General features: G+C 39.6%; 1 protein-coding gene across 4 annotated transcripts in view; it reads right to left on the bottom strand.

Moving 5' to 3' along the window:
* ASB4 (ankyrin repeat and SOCS box containing 4) overlaps nucleotides 1–9,890 on the bottom strand; it is a 163,386-nt gene that overhangs the window by 78,546 nt on the left and 74,950 nt on the right. The gene's annotated exons all lie outside the window — the stretch shown is intronic.

The raw sequence follows: 9,890 nt of genomic DNA, 5'->3' as shown, positions 1-9,890 counted from the left end.
TGGTGACTGAGGGGAGACGGGGTCCTCAGGTGGCCCTTCCCTGATCTCCATGGCAGAATGGCTCCTCACTAAACTGGTGCTATCTTGTATTCAGATGTCTGGCTCCACCACTGGAGCATGTGATCCAGGTCATTTGCTTCAAACCTTGATGTCCTCAAACACTGTATTCATTTGGCTGTGTTAGCCCACTATATAGTCAGAACCAGTGTGTCCTCTGTCCAGGCCACAATGCCATTCCTGGACACTCACACTTCTTGCAGAGGCCAGGAGGAACCATAAGCTTTCTATTGCCACCGTCTGGTCACCTTTTTAGGGCTAGAACAGACATGGACCTACACTGAGGAATGGAACACTCCAGAAGGTCTACATTCTCTCTGGTGCTGGACCACTAACCTCAGGGTTTCCTCAGGCATATTGTTCGTTTCTGAGCCCCTCTTCACCAAAGATGATCCTGGAAGAAGTGTGTAAGGAGGAATGAGAGCATGGTATCTAACTCCTGATCTACCTATAGCTCCTCTCATAATCCCTTAAGACTTCCAGCCCTTCTGGCTGGAAGAGCCCAGCTTTGGACTTTTTGCTTTCTCTTGAACTCTTCCTCTTTCTCTCTGGGTGAGAAAGCCTATTGACAGCATGTGGAAGAAACTCCCTCATCTGAGTCCTTCAGTTTTCATCCTTGAAACATAACAGAAAGAGATAAAGTGATTTTTTTTAAAATCTTGCTTTTCTTAATGCCAGGGATTCAAAACTATTATCTTTCTAAATGTCAGCCTTGGGACTCAAACATTATCAATGGCCAATTTGTCCTAGGCTGCTCCATTCTCTTTCTCCTTGGGATGATAACCTCAAGACTTGGCCTTGATGGTTGAAGGCTACAAGGAACATGATTTAAAGATGAAATTTAAAAACATTGTTCAATATTTGGAAAATATTATTAAAATTTTAATTTTTAATCCAAAGAGAGGGCTTTAATTTTTCCCACAGAAGCTCTTTCAGTCCTGCTCCCTCACTGTACAAAAAAAAAAAATATCATAATAAACCTAAACTTTGTGAATAATTTGAGAAAAAAAAGCAAATTTCCATTAAGAAATGTATCAAATTGAGAAATGTTATCTGGATAATTTTGCTAAAAATTAAATTTTGACCAATTTATCCAAGTAGCAGAGGATAAAACTTACAGATCATTTGTACTTACAAAACAAGGAAACAGCAGCTTAATTAAATTGCCCATCAAAGTCATCCTAACATATAGGAAGTAGTGTGACTAGTACTAATAAAACAGGTTTGAGACCTGCTTAAATTATCCAAACCACTGCTTCAAGTCACATCTTTCTAGGCCTCATGAGGCCAAATTATGCAGTGGCCATGTTTCACGCTGTCTAGGCAGGCCTGTCAGAAATCCCTGTCTCCTCTTAGAAATGAAAACTCCCCATCTCCTAAGATGATTTTTCATTAGTGTTCTGTGACATGCCCAGTGCAGTGTCCTCTGCTCTTGGAACAATATGAAGAGCTTTCTGACAAGGAGATGATGTAGCAAGTGGCCCGTAAGTCCCCCTCAGACTCTCTGGGGACCTGTGGCTGAGGCAGCCGGCACAGAGGCTCGGTTGCTTGTTTTCGTGATGTCTGTATACAACACAGTCTCTACTGGAAGCACCTTCTCTGGAACACAAACAGTTTTTTGTTCCTTATTGCATTTAAACATGAATTTGGTGATACTAAGCTGTAATTACTTATCAAATACAACCATAGGAAATAAAGCAGAAGCCAAGGCTTCTAAACCATACCTAAAGAAACCAGAGTTTCCATGAATAAAAAAACCTCTGGGCCTTCCTGACTTTCCCAGGAAGGTGAATTCAGATGTCCTTGCTTATAGTAACAGATGATAAAGTTCTCTGAAATCCCTTTCTTCTTAGCTGTTATACTTAAGTCTACTGTGTAGTGTCTCACTCATTAAATGTCATCTTGTCCGGCTTGCTATTGTTTCATGTATGGTAGTGTTCATGTTTTGGATAAAGATGATTCCGGTTGTACGTAACCTAACAATTTGAATTGACTTAAACAATAAAAAAGATTTACAACTTCATATAAGAGAAAATTCCAATTGTAGGGTGGGTTTTAGGAGAGGTCTAATCCAGAGTATACAATGTTACCAGGGCTCTGCCACATAGGCCATATCAATAGTGGCATAATTACAATGATCATTTTTCTAGTTTACAGATAAGGAAAACTATGAACCAAATACAATAAGTGAATTATTCAAGGTCAAATGACAAGTAAGTAGCAAATCCAAGTTTCAACCCTAGGTCTTGAGACTCCATACCAATGTCCCTATTGTTCAAATGGCTTTCAATAACAGTTCTGTTAGGTTAATTACAGATATTATGATCACTGAATAACTTACAGAAAAACTTTGTTTATTCCTCCATTCAATAAGTATTTAAAGAGAACTTATATGGGACAAACACCATATCAGTTATATTTTGCAGCATGACAGATAATCCCAAAATTATTGACTTAAAGTAACAATATTTATTATCTACCATAATTTCTGTGGGTTGGGAATTCAGGCAGGACACAATGGGGAAGGCTTATTTTTACTCCATGACGTTTGAGGCCTCAGCTGGAAAACTCAAAGATGGGAAAACTTAAAGCCCTTTCAAAGTGGCTCAGTCACTTGGCTGAGAAATTAGTGCTGGCAATTTGGTTCCTTTCCATGTGGCCCCAGCAAACAGGGTTGCTTGAATATCCTTATGGTATGGTGGCTGGCTTCTCCCAGAACAAAAAATTTAAGAGAGCAAGGTGGAAGCTGCAATGCCTTTTATGACATACCCTAGGAAGTCATATACCATCTTCCACCATATTCTATTGGTCACACTGACCAGCCCCGATTCAGTGCGAGAGGGGACAGACAAAACAAAAGCTTGAATGCCAGGAAGAATCACTGGGGTCTATCTTAGTGACTAGCTTTTCCTAAGCACTGTAGATATGTGAAGAGAACATGAAAAAATCTCTATCCTTATTGACTTTAGTGGTAGACAGTAAGATACATAAATTGTCAGGTATAAGTACTAAGGAGAAAAATAAATCAGAGAAGTTCTAAGATCACAGTTAACCCATATGTCATTTTTGTGATATCAGAAAAAGGTGTGCTCCTCTGGATTGATAAACAAGAAAACAGCCTCCTTTACTTCCAGGCTGGTCTTGGGAAGGTGATATGGCCCCGAAAGCATTATAATTTCAAGTAAATGGTAGGAGAAGTTTTTGCTTTTAAGGTGACATCTGAGTGAAGACTTGAAGGAGGTGTGGGAGTGAGCCATGCTGATCTCTAGCGGGAGAGCAATCCAGGCCAGGAGAGCAGAAGACTTTAAGGCTCTGAGATATGAAACAGGAAGGGACCCCAGGAGGCCATCCTCACTCAGATGGCCTCCATCTATTTTCAAATATTTTTGAAGCTCAATAAAGCTTGGGAGTGGAACTGATGGACATCCATTTATTTCATGTCTTCTACTTCTTGAACCCAGGATGGGTCTCTCAAAGCTAGTCCTAGAGCAGAATCTTCATTTCTGCTGTATACAGGGCCTGGTACAGAGCAGATTCTCAAAAACAACTTGTAATATATGATAGCTTTATCTCTTCCAAAGATAACAATAAAATACATCATTTATTTGTGGATATTCAGTATTTAAGTGGGGCAAATGCAAAAAGTTTCAGAATCACATTAAGATTTCAATTATTTATTTCAAGAGGCCATTCTATCACCCTTGATCTTGGGGCATGGCAATAGGGTTATAATAGAGATCTAGAAACTAGCAAAATTCAAACAATACTTTTATAATAGTACAGATAATTCTGTATGCTCGTATACTATTTCATAAGAACAATTCTCAGGGCTATAAGAATCAAAGGAAACAACGCATATAAAATATGTTGTGCATTGGAAAGCACTGCAGAAGAGTTAGAGGATTTTGTTGTTACTGTCATTCATAGGAATAGGCTAAGAGAACATCATAATCCTACTGAGAAAGACTAGATGATGTTAAATGAGGAGAATTGGAATGGGAGACCTGGATCATCTTTCCAGCTCTGGAGATAATTAGCTGTGTGATTCGAGTAATTTAAAATACCTCTCAGTGACTCAGTTTCCTCTAAGGAAAACGAAACCCAATATATCCCTTCTCAGTCTTTAGTTTTTCCTGCATTGAATACAGTACCCTGTATATTGGAAAAGCTTGACAGTATTTTATAAGGACAGAAGTCCTTGTTGTAACTTCCTAGAAGACTTGCCCGAGAGCGTGGCCCTATGAGGGGCCAGTCACCCACGACTGGATCTGGTTCTGCATTCAGCCAGTTGGGGGTGCTAGACAAACTCTCAAGGCCCTTCCAGTGTTCTATGAAGTTCTATACATCTATACCCTTGGTCGTAATTACAAACTAGAAGCACATATATTTAGCATAAACTCTGTAAAACAAACCCCACAGATGGCAGAAATGATTGCTTTGTAAATGGCAGGACCCAAAGTCCTACTCAACATACATCTTCAGCTAGAACTCTATGACCTGGCCTCCTTTCCTCTGGAATGTAAAGTGATAATTTAGCCAGTACCGCACACTTCTTAAAACAGATACCAGTGAACAAAATAGCTGTCTCCCATGTAAGAATATTTAAACTGAATCTCTATTCAATTACCCTGAGTGTTCCCAGAGGGTGTTGGTAATAATATGATGTTATATCATTCCCTTGCAGTGGCTGTTTTATGGCTGGTGGATGACAGAATGGCTGGATCGACACAAGCAATAACCAAGCCCTGGTCCACCTGAATTTTGACAGGCAATACATTTGATGTCATCATTGGCTGTGAAAGACAGGGTTTCTTGAGATAAAGCATCTCTGTGCACATGGTGGGGATGGGGGGGTGTGGTGTTAGCTCTTTGCTCAAAGTCTCCTAGCAACTGCCTTGCATTTATGTGCCTTTCCAGCTCAGTTTAAACTTCAACACCAGTTTGTAGTTCTATCCCTTACCCTGTTAGTTCACAAAATCAATTCAAGGGAATAATTTACCATAATTTAGCCTAATCAGAGTATTAACCTCCCGATTCTATTCCAGGCAACATTTACATTCTTTTTTTTAACTTTTGACAACTTTATGAAGCAGAAGGTGTAGTATATGAAGAAAATTGTCCTTACCTTTCAGGTGTTAAAGAACTGGACTATGCTCTGAATTGTCTTTTCTAACATTCTCAAATGTCTTTTAAGACCTATGAGTTCTCAGAAGCCAGTAAGCTGTTTAGCAATCATAAAGATTCAACTATTTTACATTTGTGGCGATACTTGAACAGTGAACGCCTACCAAAAAAACAGCATGAAAGCCGTTTGAGCTGGAGTGATGCTGAGCACAACACATAATACCCCGGTTCTTACAGAGAAAATTGTGAATGATGAGTCATTTAGGCAGAGCTGCAGTTGGGGTTGCGGGTGAATGATGGAGAAGAAGGGGAAGCATATTTTCAGAAAAACCATAGGGAAATAATCTACTTAAAGAAAAACAGTATTCTTGCTTTTTTTTTAGAACTTGTCAAGTGGAATCACTGAATTATAAAGCCGAAAGTTGTTTCAAGTTAAGTACGTCAAACCTACTCACTTTAGAAAGAAAGTACTGATACCAGATAGCTTATGTGCCTTGTTGAAGACTGCATAGTTAATTAGGGGCAAAGCTGACACTCCAACCTAGGAGTCAAGGTTTACACTTTAGTTTTTGAACTACCTAATGTTGTGTCCTTTGCATCCCCTCTCTCTAAACTGACTTACTGGTGTTTAAAGAAAAGATTGGCAGCCAGATTAGTGTTCATGAGAAAGACATTCTACTCTCTTTAAAGCGAAAAAGTTTATGAAAACTTTACAAATGTAGAAAATCAGTAATGATCAATTATTATTTTGTATACATCATTTGTTTATGTGGTAACTATATCCTTGGGGAGCTCAAAAGCTGACACAGCTTTTGAGTATTTCAAGGACACTATTTCAGATAGGAATCAACAACATAGCTTCAAACAATCAAGCACATTTTCAAGCCACAAACATTTTTCCGGAGGGAGAATCAAAATTAAAACAGTTCGTTTATGAACTGTCTAAAGGAGTGCGGCCACAAGATGGCAGTGTTCCTCGAGAAATGAATCTGGAAAAGCAGCTGCAGCATGGGGGGTGCGCAGACAGGAGTCAAAGCAGATAAAAAGTAATCTAGATTAAATCACAGATACGGATTTTAAAATTGTATTTTAGTCCACACAAACCATGTCTTTCCTGATCATATTTTACTAGGATGAATTTTTCTTTTCAGAATTTGCCATGGGTATACGACTTAATAGAATGAGTTTTATTCAAGACGTGAACGGCTAACGAATGTACATAAATTAAACATTGTTTGGAGGGGGAGGGGCTGTCCATTTATTGTTTTTTTCACTGCAACAGTATTAAGAAGGGCACTTAAAACAATAAACTAAATGTGTTTTGTCCCTTGTGTCTTCAGATTCCCTCTGGTTTGTTATTGTCTTAGGGGTCTCTCTGTTTTCGGGGTGTGGGAAAGCAGGATGAGCTTGCTTCTCAGGCTCACAATTTTCCTCTTAGGCTGAAAATATTCCCTATAAGACAAGAGTGAGATTTCCTGAGTCCTTTCTAAAAAGGCGTGAAGCCACAGATGGAGGTTAAAGCAGCAGCTACTGTCAGTCAAGGCCCCAGGCAAGACTGGGAAATCAAAGATTTGTTCCCGTTTCCCAGACCTTGTCCTTTCCAGTGACTCTTTGCTGCCCCTTGATAGCTCCAGGGGGTAAAAGAGCTAGGCTTGTCCTCTAGATCTTTCTTCTCTTTTTTGATCCCTCCTAAGTGGATTTTGTATTTATAGAAAGCTCAGGGACTGTGAGCTTTCCATAAATCTTAAAAGAATGAATGTCAGTCACCTGCAAGGAAATATTTTGGGGCAGGCATGCAATGTACACCTAACTCATACAGCTAATAGCCTGGACTAAAAGATATCTAATGACTCTGAGAGCTTGGCTGTAAGACCTGCCACTGCATACCACAATTCAACAATTATTAACTCGATTATTATGTGTCTGACACCGTGGTAGACATGGCAGGAGCAGAAAGGTGAGTAGGACACTGTCCCTGATCTCAAGAACTTACAGTCTAATCAAAGAAATTAGACAATATCGACAAGGCAGTATACAGAGAAGTACAAAGTACAGGAGGCAAGGCGCTGGAGCCTTGTATAAGGGAGAAATCACACCTTCTGATTTAAAGAATCAAGAAAGATTTCAGAGAAGAAGTGATATTTGACACAGGATTTTGGTAGAGACTAAGAAGCCCAGGGTGACTAGAAGTTTTTCTTTACACTGTAGCATCAATCAAGAAGGAGTCCCCTAATCTCCACTTAACATAAACCCTTCCTATCCTTCACCACCTATGTTAAATGCCCCTTATGGTAGGGAGTGGAGAATGGGGAGAGAATGGTATACACAGAAGGTCTTGAATGCAAGTAGAGCAGTTCATTCTAAATTCGACCTACAATGGGGAATCACTGAAGACTGCAAATACTCTGGGTTGTGATTTTGCTCTCGAAAACTACATGTAGCTGGGTAAGTGGAGGGACAATGTCAGGAAAGATAGTCACTGAATATGATTTGTTACCTATTTCTTTGACAGATTAGTCTATCTTAGCAGTTTTGAGACTTTAGGGTGCTTTAGAATCATCTGGAGGGCTTGTTGTAAATTCAGACTGATGGGCCCCACCTCTAAAGTTCCAGATTCAGTGAGTTTGGGGTGGGATGTGAAAATGTGCATTTCTAACAAATTCTCAAGGGTTGCTGGTGCTGCTGGTCTGGGACCACAGTTTGAGAACCACTAGTCTATGGGGACCATAGTGAATAGTACCATGTTATAGAAACCACCCCATCCTAAGAAACACACTGCAAAAATACCTCCTGAATCCTTCTTCCTTAATTAATGTTTCTGTATTACAAAGGCCTTATCATCAGATATTTATTTTTATCTTAACCACATGCATGGTTGGGATAAAACCATTTTATTGTTGAAATACAGTGTGCATAGAAGGATAAAAACAAATTCTAAAGATTTGTTTAACTTCCATCACAGACCTCATCAATTGTAAACAGTATATTAAGCAACTGTATATTATAGCCAGTTGGGGTCTAGAGCAACTCAAACATTGAAAGACATACATAAAAATAATAAAGTCACAAGAAAAAATTTAATGATAATGAGCAAGGTAACTGATTATCTCACTTGGTAAATTTTACTTAATTAAAAAATCAAAACATAACAGTTATTATGAAGTACAACAGTCCATGCAAATCCAATCATATTTTGGAAAAAAAAAAAAACAGGAAATACAAATAGCCAAGGGAAAAAATAAATGGGGAAAAAATAAATGTATAAAAATGGCTGGAGCAATAAATTGAGTAGCCAAGAAAGGCTAAAGATCTAAAGTTCAGGACATGTATCATGTGGGGGCTAAAGTGAACTCGGGAAATTGCATCAACCTGACATGTGATCTTCAGTCTGGGCCTTGTCAGTTATGTGTGTGCCCCTACATTTAGCAAATACCACACATAAATACCTAACTTTACAGAAAAGGTCAAGATTCATAGAATGTTAAAGCAGGAAGAGGTCTGTGAGATCATTTAGTCCCACGGCTTTATGTTACAGTTGAGGGAAGTGAAGCCTAAAGACTAAGAAATGTGTCCAAAGTATCCAGTTTCTTTTTTCTACCCTCCATCCCTCCTAACTTGGTAGCCAGTGAGTAAATACCCTTCCTTTCTCTCATTTCCTACACCACAAAGACCACAGAGCAGCATTTGCTTACACCAGCTCTTAGGTCCGGCACCATTGTTCCCCATCTGTTGGTTCTCTCTCCAACAATGATTACAAACACCTCAAAAGCAGGAGCCGCTTCTTCATCCCCCTCCGAATCCTGAATCCCCTATAGATACATTAAGAGGCTGATTATTCTGTTTCTTTCTTTCTTTTTTTTTTTTTTTTTGTAAAAGGAATCTCCAAATTACAAAAGCATTCACAATAGGATTTGTATTCTATAGGCTCTTTCAGGTTGCAAGAGGAAGGGAGACCAATTGGGCTTTCCCAGTTAATGGGGCTCTATTGTGAGGACAAACAGGATGCAGGCTCAGCAGCTGCGCACACAGCCAGGCCCCATGGAGAACTCATCACTGCTTGTTTTTGTCCCCAATAAACCTGTAGCTCCTGCGGCCCAGCAGCTGCTCTCTTGACTTACTTAACTGCTTACCCTCTCTGTGTCTTGTGTGCTTCACCCTAAAATGGAAATAATAGTACATATCTCATTGGGTTGTGGTGAGGATTAATGAAGTTGACACCTTTTCAAGGGTGTCTGGGGCACAGGAAATGCTAGCAGATGTTGGCCATCATTATTAATTCAGCATAGCCCAACATATCTCCTTGAATGGGAGAGTTCTGACTCCTTCTCTGAACCACAGAGGTGCTAAATTTCCTTTATGTCTTCTTTGAGAAGTTGGCTTCTTATGCTTCCACCCTATGCAATAGTTTCTGATCACTGGTGTCATTATGTCCTGGTGGAGAAAATCAGCTCCCTACTCTCCACTTTGGGAAAGGCATTAGGAGCACTCAATTCCACGGAAACTCACCACTGGTGGGCAACAGTTTATTCTAGTGCCAAGTCCTTACGCACTGAGAGAGGAAATAGAGAACTTAGACAGGCATGCTTGTACTGAGGCAGTTTGGTTTTGCCTACAAGTTTTGGCAAATCTTGCCTTAACTATAGGCATGCCTCAATTTTCCAGGAGGAATAGAGTCAAAATTTTATACACAGACCTGTGTTACTCTGCAG

The sequence above is a fragment of the Choloepus didactylus genome, chromosome 5 (assembly GCF_015220235.1).
Source record: "Choloepus didactylus isolate mChoDid1 chromosome 5, mChoDid1.pri, whole genome shotgun sequence".
Lineage (NCBI taxonomy): Eukaryota > Metazoa > Chordata > Mammalia > Pilosa > Megalonychidae > Choloepus > Choloepus didactylus.
The sequence above is the reverse complement of the archived record's forward strand: the minus strand, read 5'-3'. Positions and strand labels throughout refer to the sequence as shown.